We start from the raw sequence: 11,753 nt of genomic DNA, 5'->3' as shown, positions 1-11,753 counted from the left end.
GCGTGCGACATCGTTATCGGCACTTGAGAGAGTCCAAAAGAGGCATAACTGTGGGTCACCATTTGGAGTGCTGAACGTGTCTTGCAACATCCAAACTTTTGGCCCATTCACATGTGACAGTGGGCCGATGCTGGACTGCGTGAGAACGTGTGGGCAGGCAAGCTCCTCATAAAGTAGAACTCGTCTGACCACCACTATGGAGGATCACCGTACTGCGCACCAGGCACATTGCATCCCCTTCACAACGTCACGTGCCATCCCAGGGCAAATAACGGAATCCATGCAACACTGTGTGTCATCGTGCATCTTCATTCGGTGACTAGCAGCAGATGGACTAGGTAATTAGCGGGGTCCCATTTTTCCAATATTCTGGAGAGCAGAGGGTGTTATTTCTAGCGCTGTCGTAATGGAAATCAAGGGCTATGACTTCAGGCCACGACTATTAGTCACTGAGGGAACAGTGAAGGCACAACGGTACGTCACGGACATCCTGCGTTCTCATGTCTTACTTCCCATGCGACAGTATCGCTGTGACATTTTTCAAAAGGTTTACGAACGTCCACACATGCACTTGCGCCACGAGGAGCTCATTTCAACTAGGTTGCGTATTGGGCACTGACTTTTTACCCATCGCCATTTGTTAAGTGGCGCTCCCCAACACTTTGTGCACATTCCGCCCAACTTTTAACTATCCGTCATTTCCTGTTGGGACTCCCCTTTTTGTTAACCGTTTACGTTCCCGTTTGGGTTTCCCGTCTGAGTTATCGGCCGTTTTAGCGAACGACGCTCGGGCTGTCCACCGCGTTTACTTTTTATCCGTCGTAGGAATATGGCGAAGGACATTTAATTTTATTTCTGCCCCTCCCTTTCTCTATGGCGTATTCTATAGATCTTTTTCCGTGTCCCTGTTTTATTATTATTATTATTTTTTATTTGGGATTTACGTATAGTCGTCTTTAACTCACCTCTTTGTCTTCGTGTTTCACAATTCTGACATGAGCGCATGTGCCCCTAGTTGTTTTTTCGCCCTAAAACAAAACAAAACATGGCACTTGTCTCTTTGAACAGTGTGCGGGATATGCAGGTGTTCCCGTGGACAGCAAGATCACCAGATCTGTGCCCTGAACAACATGTGTGAGACCAGCTCGTACATCACCTCAGTCCCAGTGCCAGAATATCAAGGACTAGATATAGCATTCTAGGCGCGCAGTCCGGACCCGCGCGACTGCTACGATCGCAGGTTCGAATCCTGCCTCGGGCATGGATGTGTGTGATGTCCTTAGGTTAGTTAGGTTTAAGTAGTTCTAAGTTCTAGGGGATCGATGACCACAGCTGTTAAGTCCCATAGTGCTCAGAGCCATTTGAACCATTTGAACTAGATACAGCAGTTCTGAGCCAGCTTCCGTACAGAAAAGGTACATCGTTTTTATGACGCTTTTCCACACCAGAGAGGGTGCAACGTCATATTGACAAGTAGGCTGATACTGGAAAGATTTCTGTAAATTTGACTTGTAATCACTGGAACAACATCGCATTGCCTCCCAACCTGTGAAATCTTATTTCCATTTCTCCTCCCCTTTTTTGTTAGGTAATATAAATTATATCGTAAATGAAGCGTAACGAAGACAACTGGTTGCACCAAGGGGAAGAGAAGCTCATGACTGATTTCCTTGAAAATGAGGTTGTAAGCGCTCGAAAAGTGCCATTTTTGAAGAAAATAAAAGCTACTGCAACTGACAATCATTTTAATTTGTATCAGAAACAATCGCAGTTTCCAAATCATAATCCAACACAGAAATCTTAAGTCCATGTGCTATACTATTCCATTCTGCTCCTATATTTGAACATGATTAACGTATCAAGAATAATTAAAGAAAACAAGTTCGAAACCGGAAATAAATGGATTGATGTCTATATAACAGAATTGGTTCGTTAGACCACAGAATTTTTGAAAAAATTTGCGGTAAGACCCTATGGGACCAAACTGCTCAGGTTATCGGTCTCTAAGCTTACACTACTTAATCTAACTTGAACTGACTTACGCCAAAGACAACACACACACCCATGCCCGAGGGAGGACTCGAACCTCCGACAGGGGTGAGCCGCACGAACAGTGACAAGACGAATGAGATTTTCACTCTGCAGCGGAGTGTGCGCTGATATGAAACTTCCTGGCAGATTAAAACTGTGTGCCCGACCGAAACTCGAACTCGGGACCTTTGCCTTTCGCGGGCAAGTGCTCTACCAACTGAGCTACCGAAGCACGACTCACGCCCGGTATCTCAGCTTCACTTCTGCCAGTACCTCGTCTCCTACCTTCCAAACTTTACAGAAGCTCTCCTGCGAACCTAGCAGAACTAGCACTCCTGAAAGAAAGGATATTGCGGAGACATGGCTTAGCCACAGCCTGGGGGATGTTTCCAGAACGAGATTTTCACTCTGCAGCGGAGTGTGCGCTGATATGAAACTTCCTGGCAGATTAAAACTGTGTGCCCGACCGAGACTCGAACTCGGGACCTTTGCCTTTCGCGGGCAAGTGCTCTACCAGGAGAGCTTCTGTAAAGTTTGGAAGGTAGGAGACGAGGTACTGGCAGAAGTGAAGCTGTGATACCGGGCGTGAGTCGTGCTTCGGTAGCTCAGTTGGTAGAGCAATTGCCCGCGAAAGGCAAAGGTCCCGAGTTCGAGTCTCGGTCGGGCACACAGTTTTAATCTGCCAGGAAGTTTCAGTGACAAGACGCCTAAAACCGCGCGGCTACCCCGCGCGGCTTAGATCACAGACAATGGCAGTAAGACCAGCTGGAAACACGTTTTTCCCTGGGAAATTATAGGCTCGCTACGGATGCAGCCCAGTGGCGTAGTATCAGCTTAGCTCCACAAATGCACTGAGAAATCTCGGGCAAAATCGACACATTACAAAAGTAGTTGTACACATATAGTTGTGTGTGTGTGTATGTATGTATGTTCCACATTTTCTCCTAAATCAGTGGACCTATTTCAACCAAAAGTGGTACACTTATCACTTGCTGTCTCTAAATAATCGCTGTGGGGGTAAGAATCACCTTGTTATCAAAGAGGTGGTGGTGGTGGGAGTGTAAACGTAGGATAGTCCGACACGCGCAAGTATCCATATTTTAGTCAAAAAATGGCTCTGAGCAGTATGGTACTTAACATCTATGGTCATCAGTCCCCTAGAACTTAGAACTACTTAAACCTAACTAACCTAAGGACATCACACAACACCCAGTCATCACGAGGCAGAGAAAATCCCTGACCCCGCCGGGAATCGAACCCGGGAACCCGGGCGTGGGAAGCGAGAACGCTACCGCACAACCACGAGCTGCGGACCATATTTTAGTCATTCAGTATTTGGGAATGAGAGCATTTAGACACTTGCAACAAACTTTACATGTAATTTCAAACATTTAAGAAACGTTTTCCTGCTGACGACCCCACAAAATGATGAGACATTTTCGTTGTTCATTCAGTAGAACTGCCGCATAAAGCACGACGTTATAGTTTATTATTTCTTTTCTACTTACTGTATTCGCGTCTCATTTTGCAGGCAGAACGTACCACAAAAATTGCATCAGTATACGACATATAATTCAGCAGATAAGACATCAGAAACACTTATGCCTATCCCTGTTAGTTGCTACCCAGATATGCGCATATCTTTGAGGCTGACAAGTGACAATCGTAGCGTGGGAATACGCTAATGAAAATTGTTCGCACCAAAGAAGATTCCCTTCATCGTACAGTCAACTCAATATTCTCCTTGCCGTAGAGAATTAATCAGTGCCGGCCGGAGTGGCCGTGCGGTTCTAGGCGCTACAGTCTGAAACCGAGCGACCGCTACGGTCGCAGGTTCGAATCCTGCCTCGGGCATGGATGTGTGTGATGTCCTTAGGTTAGTTAGGTTTAATTAGTTCTAAGTTCTAGGCGACTGATGACCTCAGAAGTTAAGTCGCATAGTGCTCAGAGCCATTTGAACCAATTAATCAGTGGTGCAAAAATAACACTCCTCACCGACTTAGGCGTGTTTGCTATCACCATTCGGTCATGAACAGAGAGCTAAGAAAACACTGCGGAGTTTCTAACGCTTTTTATGGCTTTGTGTTACAATGGAACTAAAAACTAAGAAAACCTGCCTGAAATGAACATAGTTTCGTAACGGAAAAGTAACATATTTTTATGCGAGACTGTAATTAGCGTATTTCAATTCGTATATCTGCGATAAGACCTCCCTTGTACCGCAGCATTGCAAAACGATATTACCCAGAAGTTTTCAACTCAGTAGAGAGAGCTCTGGATTTCAGTGTTCTGCGAAACTTGTTGCATAACACACTCCTGATGTAAATTACTTCACTTTGTTCGTCACGAAGAGCAGGGAAGGTTTATATTACTGGAAAATGGCTTTTGTATTCATCTTCAGCTCTTCCTCGCGCCTGCCGAGCATTCCGATCAGCCATTGATAAAACACATTAAGCTCTTTCTATTGTGTTAACTTGGCTTTTCAATTTCTTTTCACTCAGTGAGGAGAGATGTCAAGATGGCGCCATTTACACACACAGTCCACAGGGGCATTTGGTATCGTAGTTGTGCATTTTCTTCGTGTAGCTCCAGTTTATCATTTGACTGAAAGCCGTGGCAGCAAGCGGTTTCGCTCAGATGGTGTCTGTATATGTGACTATCAAGCAGCTGTTAAAGAAGTAAAACTCGCATTCGTAAGGACGACGGTTCAATCCCGCATCCGGCCATCCTGATTTAGGTTTTCCGTGATTTCCCTAAATCACTCCAGGCAAATGCCGGGATGGTTCCTCTGAAAGGGCACGGCCGACTTCCTTCCCCATCCTTCCCTAATCCGATGAGACCGATGACCACGCTGTCTGGTCTCCTTCCGCAAACCAACCAACCAACCAACTTAAAGAAGTAAAAGTCATGCCCCCGTATAAAGAAATTTTTACTTTTATTTTGCAGAGCTTTGAAAAGAACACATAAGTACAAACCTTAACCTGGCGGCGGTGTGCAGAAACATTGATTGTGTCAGGCCATCTGTACCTTGATATAAACGTTTAAAAAGTATAAATTGCAGCAGGATTTTTTGACGGTATTTCAGAGATATTTATCTCCTGGCTCAGTTTACCTTCAGCTACATTTCAGTTCTACATGACTTAGAGCATCTTTATATGATAACTAGTGTTAATTTTTGTTTATTTTGCTTGATATTTTGATGTAGTCTTGGTCGTGCAGTTGCACCAGACATTCCGAAACGACAGTTTATAAAATCGAGCAATAAGCATACTGACCTCGGAATGAGTACCGACTTACCATTTTATAATTAGTCATTTGCTCTTTGTAAAACATAGTAATCTTAGAAATCGTAATCTTAAGCCCTTATGTGAAATAAAAAATATAAAGCCTGACGTAGCGCTGAAACAATGTTGTTACATTAAGCAGTTTTTAAGCTGTATGGGAGCATTACAAGAATGTGTTAGCCAGAAATTTCAGTATCTTCGTTAGCGGAAAATTTGGTTTACAGCAAACGATACGTGACAGATCTCTGGGTTCAGAGCTAACCTTAACCGTCGTGAGACACAATGGCTGCTCACCTGTTGCAGAGATCCAGGTGTGCGTCTGCATATTGCTGCCAAACGAGTCCAGGAAGTTCACGTCTGCACCTTCCTTGGACCACCAACTGTGGAATTACCTATCGTCCAAAGATCGCGATGCCATACAAGACTCGGCAACGCACATCGATTCCACAGACGTTAGCGATGTCTAACTGCAATCCTTAACTGCAAGCAGAAGAGGCTGTATAGGACACGCCCTCTCTCTCAGTAATGGACTGACCTCTCACAGAGGTCAATACGCAGCCGAGCATGGAAGCACTCTGCCCCAGTTCGTGACTTCAGCTCAATGGGTCAACATCATTGAGGAGGACTAATTGTCACTCAAGTCTCAATTGGAAATCTGCTTTTGTAAATGTTCGACATTGTACCTCAAGACAACAGTTTATTAATTAGTGTATCAAGTCGTACTTCAATAGTCGATGGCAGTTGTAAATTAACGAGTACACCTATGCCAAAGGTCTGCATCAAGTTTAATAAACACTTTTCGTGTACTAAACTGAACTAATATTTAATCACTTTTGAATATATTATGGGAGTAGCAGTGATCAATGAGTTACAAATATTTACTATTAAAAACAGTCTCGATCACGATCACCTTAATAAATAAATCGTGATCAAGACTGTTTTTAATAGTAAATAATATTTAGTCAGTTTTAGTTCCGATGAGCCATCTACCAAAGCGATCAAAGAACCCAAAGTTATGGCCGGACGATTGTAGCTTCGTCCGGTCATAACAACCTAGAAGGCTCTAACATAGGTATTAGGCTGTAAGACGAAAAGTCGGTTGCTGATATGAGAAATTGCGGTGAATCAACTCAAGGATCAGAGTGGGATACATCCTAGAATGAAAATATAATCTACTAAGAATGTTACATTAGTTGTTGAGATGCTCAGTTAATATCCAATCAATTATCTGAGTGTGAAGCCATATCAGTACCTTATTGTTAAACATTATACTAGTTCACCGCAAAACCCTACAGGTAACTACCAACATTTTCTCTACTGCCAGATGACTTGTGCGGTAATATTATCATATTGTTTGAGACATGTTTTACTTGTAGGAGATTCTGTTAAGTTTAAGTTATGCGTTTATACAACTTGTGTCTTAATTTGTCACTTTGCACTGGAGTGGTGTGATATTCGTAGCTGTGGCCATCAGTATTTTATCTTGCTAGAAGCTCGCCTTGATACAGTTTCATACACATGAAGTAGCATATGGTACAAAAATGGAGAGAGGTACAAGCAGCATATGGTACAGTATGTATTATTACCATGGGACAGTCCGCCAATTGTACTGAACTTGCTTCTGATCGGTCGGCACATTCGAGTGTTAGGCGCCAAAACGCCTAACTTCTCTTATTAATTATTTATATACTTTTCATTGTATCTAGCCTCGTTTTCAGTATGATAATCTCTCATGGGTACCCTACGAGTCTACCGTTTTTGATTATTAAGTTTTAGTTCTGAGAAACATAAGAATAATGATATTACACCGGGTCGCTTTGGCACACCTGGGAGACTAAGTACTTCGGCAGCGCAAGTCACCCTGTTTCGGATGTTCTTCAGAACCGAACGTTTATCTCTTTTTCGGACGGACATGTCATACACTATATCGGAAGCTGTCAGAAAAGTTACCGTACTATTAAGAAAGCTATATGGAGTGATGTAGAAGACAATGTAAAAGCCGATCGGAGTGGTCGAGCGGTTCTAGGCGCTTCAGTCTGGAACCACCTGACCGCTACGATCGCAGGTTCGAATCCTGCCTCGGGCATGGATGTGTGTGATGTCCTTAGGTTAGTTAGGTTTAAGTAGTTCTAAGTTGTAGGGGACTGATGACCTCAGAAGTTAAGTCCCATAGTCTCAGAGCCATTTGACCCATTTTTTGAACTACCATCCTACAGCTAATCAGAGAGAGGCCTGTGACTGGTCACACGGGGGCTCAGAACAAGCTACTGAGAGGGCACCAGGACTGACAAGGAGCTGTCTTAGTAGGCAGGTCTCAGGCTGGCCAGATGTGTCTTCCTGCTCCTGTTTCAGGCACTACGCCACTCAGTCTGGCTGTCGGTGGCCTCCCACACACCGCAGTCTTACATCCCGAAGCTTATCGTAGTTTACCGTTAGTTTAATGTAGCAGTTTCTTTACTTTCACAGATGCTCCCATCCCGCCTTGATCATATCCTTCATCATATCCTGAATACTGATAAAATTTACAAGTCTGTCTCGGAGCTTGATCTGTGTTGACTGTAGTGCAGCAAAGAATTCATACCTTGAAGACTTGAAAATTGATTAAGTCACACAATCAAAGGATATTTTCCTACTTTGGGTACGTTACAAAACGATGGAGGTGCCTAGCAAACCACTACACCTTCCAGTTACTGTTCAGAAATTACACCATCTCGAGTTGAGTATCATAGATTAGAAGAGGAACCTAGTCAATCTTTGCAACGTATAAATTATAGTACACCTTCACTACAAATTCATCTGAAGCAGCAGCATGTGTAAGGTATAAATAAAACACACCACTTCGCAGCAGAAAAGGATCATGACAACACGCGACAGTTACCAATTTCTTAAATCGATAGTACTGAACCCTCGCAATGATATCGTTTAATATGACGATCAGATCATTCATCACAAATACTTCTCCTACAAATTTTTTGCTTCAACAGTCTTTAACAATAACGCTGAGATAAGATTTCTTATTCACTACCAAGATGTGTTAACTCAACCAAGCACCAGTTCCTCATTTTGGAATAGGCTTTGTGAACATGAAGACGGATGCAAGTGCTCTGAAATCTGCAACCTCATGGCTTACACATAATGCATTCGCCTTTATTTTGCAAGATATAAGATACGAATTTTATGGTATCGAGTTCAACAGCAAAAGAAATGTTGGAATCACACCGATCCTAAAACCATACGTCTCTACATCAACATTGGACCTGAATGCATTATAAAATGCAGGATTGATCATGATGGATAAATAGGTGTTCAATTAAACGCCTCCATCCCACAAACAATGTGAAGGGGCCTCTTTGAGGATAGTAAATGCATCATTGCGAACGTCAGTAGGAGCTGATTGTAGGTCAGCGTGCTATAGGTGGTAACTCACACATTGAAGGTGCATCAGAAGAGCAGAGTAAAATTTTCCTGGGTAATTAGTGTGGAAAGTAGCCCATTTATCAGTATCAGATGAAGAGTGCCTGAAGGTTTTGCATGTATTGAGTGCAGATTCCCAGTTATCATTAGCTTTCCAGCCATGGGAACTTTAATGAATATCCAGTCTTTCCAGAGTTTCCAGAGACTTCGAAAGTATCAGGGATGATTAGAGATTTGTTCAACTAGAAGCGCCTCGACTTATTATTCTGACCCAGCAAAGAGACATAAGAAGAATCGGAAAAAAGATTCGAGCATATTTGACAAATCTAAATTAATCAATACTGAAGAATTAACTAACAGTATTTTGCATACGGAAACTTACAGCTTGATTGGGACAATAGCTATGTCTGCCTACTACGCGGTATTTTAGGTTTCCTCTGATTACTGTGAGGTGATGAATTTGGTTGTGCGGTCAGTCCTGACAAGTTAAGAATTAGTACCCATACTGGTACTTGATTGCTCCGTGGAAAACGAGGAAATTAAACCGGAAATTGTAGACATAAGTACTGAGTTTGACTCACCGCAAAACTTATCTCTAGGCACATTGGAATATATGTTACTACTACGTGATCGCTCGTAAACCACTCACCTCTTACAGCAATCATATGATGTGTAGTAAAATGTATAGGTGTTGCACCACGAGCAGCGTATCTCACAATGCAGTTCTCAGTGTGCCAATGTCACTCAAGATAAACAGGTGTTTCCCGATGAGTGTGAACAATTTGTGTTAATAGATGTTGCATTCACTGAATTCTCCAACGCTGCATAAGTATTAATGAAGTATTGCCCTAATGATGTTTTACCCATACCATTTAGCACAGAACAGTGTGCTAAGATTTGTCGAGTCATTGCCTGGTTGCCTTACTATCATCATGCAAAACAGTTGGCTGACGGAGGAGTTTCCTATGAAAATATGGTGACATCATTCTGAACCTATGATCGTAAAGACACAATGGTTTACATCAAAGGCTATGAAAAAGTGTTGTAGCAGTAGGGTATCTTCAGGGGTAGGCTGCTTCAATATGGAATCTCGAGGAGTACACGTGTCCAGCAATCCGGAGCCAGAAACAAATGTATGGTGACAGAAACAGCGGCATTTATAAATGTGCTTCAGAAAACTTACAAATTCATTATGATTACCAATGAGTCATACGGTCGTTTTCAAAATTATGGATTTCATTTATTCATTTGAAATTTTCTATATCTTCCTTCACAGATTTCAAACAAATTTGTAACGTACATTGTCATTGCTGTTCATGGAGAATTGGTGAAATAATTTGAGAGACTTTGTCTATACTACAACCGAATCGGCGTTGACTGTAGGCAGCTTGCAGCCAGGTACACATATGAGCCTCTCTGTATACTGCAGATCTCTCTTCTTCGTCTGCTCCATGTCCAACCTCTCCACATTATGAATAAATGACATCGTCTTTTTTTTAAAAAAAAAACGCATCTATTCGAACATTCACTGCTTACACGGTAGGTTTTGAGACCGCGAACAGTGGCAGGCGTACACTGCTCCAGTAAGCAGTCAAATTACACTCCACTACACATGTCTGGCTCTCGCCATCGGTGCGGCGCCTCTTGCGTTCAAAAGACCGTCATATAACATGTGCAGAAACACAGCATCTGTGGAAAAGTCGCGACACACGTACGCAAGTCGTGTGCAGTGTCCCGGAGCTGAAGAAATGATGCAGTCGCAAGCACGCCCAAACCAGATGATACATATCAAATAAAGACTAGCATGCTGGTTTCATTATAAATAAAGCACGTTGATCAGCTCCTGCCCGACTTCAGTCCTAGCACGTACTGCTGTATAGGTGTGAAGTGACAATTTACCTTTCGTAGTGGTGATGGCGCTGGTAAGTCCACTCACTTGTAGGGTGTTGACAATTTGTTTCAGGCCATATCCTCACCACAATCCGATAATCAGACTGTCACTTCCCTGTTAGCTCCTTTCGGGAAGATGCTTGTGATCCAGATACCGTAAAATGCGATTGGGATTCGCAGCTCTGGACTCAAAGCTCCTGGGGTTTTGCTCTGACCGCAGAGAATGGGATACGTAAGTAGCATTACTGTATCTTCCTCTTCTTTCTTTTCTTCTTCTTCTTCTTCTTCTTCTCTTCTTCTTCTACCGATACTTCTACGCTTGTACGTACTGCTTACGATGTGCTTTTTTATTTCGTTCTAAATACAATTGATGGGGACATAGCGACAGATGTAAATGATGAATCTGAATATAAAGTGTAAGAATACACACACAATACATCAATGTTTTAAAAATTGAATTAAAAACAGTCTTGGCCGTGATAAAATATTTATTGGTAATGGTAAACGGTTTCGGTCAAATGTGACGATCATCGGACCATAAACACTGAAATAGAAGTATAGAACGCGTTTAGAAGAAAGTCTGATAATAACAGTTACATATAAAATACATCAAAGGTAACAAATATTAAACGAAGAAATTATATACTTGATGGCAGGCAGTGGTGGTGAACGGAGCAGGTATAGTGGATCCACGATCGTTACCTGCTTAACAGAGCAACGGAGTTGCTGCTTGAGTACAGGGTGCTCCTCCAACTGCATACCATATTGTTAGTAATAGCCAACCAGACATACAAAAAGTAAGTTTCTTATTGCAATAAGGTTTACACCGAACAGTTATACAAAAGCTAATAACAAATGAAGAAATGGATACATTAAATTATGTAAAGTAATAGGTATAAAGCACATTTCGTCTTTATGTCATAAAAATCTGTACAGGAGAGAGAATCAATGATAATCGGATTGAAGACCGTAGGTTGCCGCCTGTGAAGATTTGCAGAAAACTTCAGTATGCCAGCAAAGATAGAGCCTCAGTGACGCCTATTGTTCCCATGGGGAGTGCCTGAAAGTATCGATATCCACTATCCAGCGGAGGATGATTTCAATTGCAGACTGCTAGTAGATCACAGTGGCGGC

At 42.5% G+C, this 11,753-nt stretch overlaps 1 non-coding gene across 1 annotated transcript; it reads left to right on the top strand.

Moving 5' to 3' along the window:
• The first annotated feature begins 2,624 nt into the window (after positions 1–2,624).
• Positions 2,625–2,699, top strand: Trnas-cga. Its single transcript has one exon. It is a non-coding gene; the product is annotated as a tRNA-Ser (tRNA).
• The last annotated feature ends 9,054 nt before the right edge of the window (positions 2,700–11,753 follow it).

The sequence above is a fragment of the Schistocerca piceifrons genome, chromosome 7 (assembly GCF_021461385.2).
Source record: "Schistocerca piceifrons isolate TAMUIC-IGC-003096 chromosome 7, iqSchPice1.1, whole genome shotgun sequence".
NCBI lineage: Eukaryota > Metazoa > Arthropoda > Insecta > Orthoptera > Acrididae > Schistocerca > Schistocerca piceifrons.
Note: the sequence above shows the minus strand (reverse complement) of the source record. Positions and strands in the feature narration are given on the sequence as shown.